The sequence below is a fragment of the Carlito syrichta genome, unplaced genomic scaffold (genome assembly GCF_000164805.1).
Source record: "Carlito syrichta isolate Samal-C Ts95f unplaced genomic scaffold, Tarsius_syrichta-2.0.1 Scaffold314220, whole genome shotgun sequence".
NCBI classification, from domain to species: domain Eukaryota; kingdom Metazoa; phylum Chordata; class Mammalia; order Primates; family Tarsiidae; genus Carlito; species Carlito syrichta.
In genome coordinates this window covers 601788-602277 of record NW_007258316.1, presented here as the reverse complement: position 1 = coordinate 602277, position 490 = coordinate 601788, and the positions used below count along the sequence as shown (strand labels likewise).

Here is a 490-nt window from a genome sequence, read left to right as displayed (position 1 = left end):
CCGGAGCCCCGCCTGCGCCCGCGCGGCTGGAGCGCGCCCGCGGTCCCGACGCTCCGTCGGTCCGCCTGTCTGTCCGTCCATCTCCAGCTCCCCCGGCCTTGGCCTCCGCTCTTCCAGCGGCCCCAAGCTCCGTTTCGGTCACTCCCTCCCTCCCCTCCCCCTTCTCTCTCTACGAAAACATTCGCAAGTTTCCAAAAGAGCCACCGAGACAAGCGGCGTGGGGCTGGCGGCTCCACCGGGCTCCGAGGAGGCGCCGCCGACTGACAGCGAGACAGAGCAGCCGGGCTGCCCCTCCGGGCCCGGAGTCACCCCCACCCAACTCCGGCCACCTCCCCTCGGCGCCCGCCCCAGCTCCGACTTACTCCGAGCGCGCCGCCGCGGCCCCCGCCTTGCCATGGATGTCGGGGCCCCCCCGACAGCCTCCCCAAGCCGGCGTCCCGTCCGCGGCCCCGGGGGGACTTCATGGAGCTCTCGGGATCCCCCCTGGCCG

General features: G+C 73.9%; 1 protein-coding gene across 1 annotated transcript in view; it reads right to left on the bottom strand.

Annotated features, from left to right (window-relative positions):
- The window catches only part of PTH1R (parathyroid hormone 1 receptor), a 24131-nt gene that overhangs the window by 20070 nt on the left and 3571 nt on the right, over window positions 1-490 (bottom strand). The gene's annotated exons all lie outside the window — the stretch shown is intronic.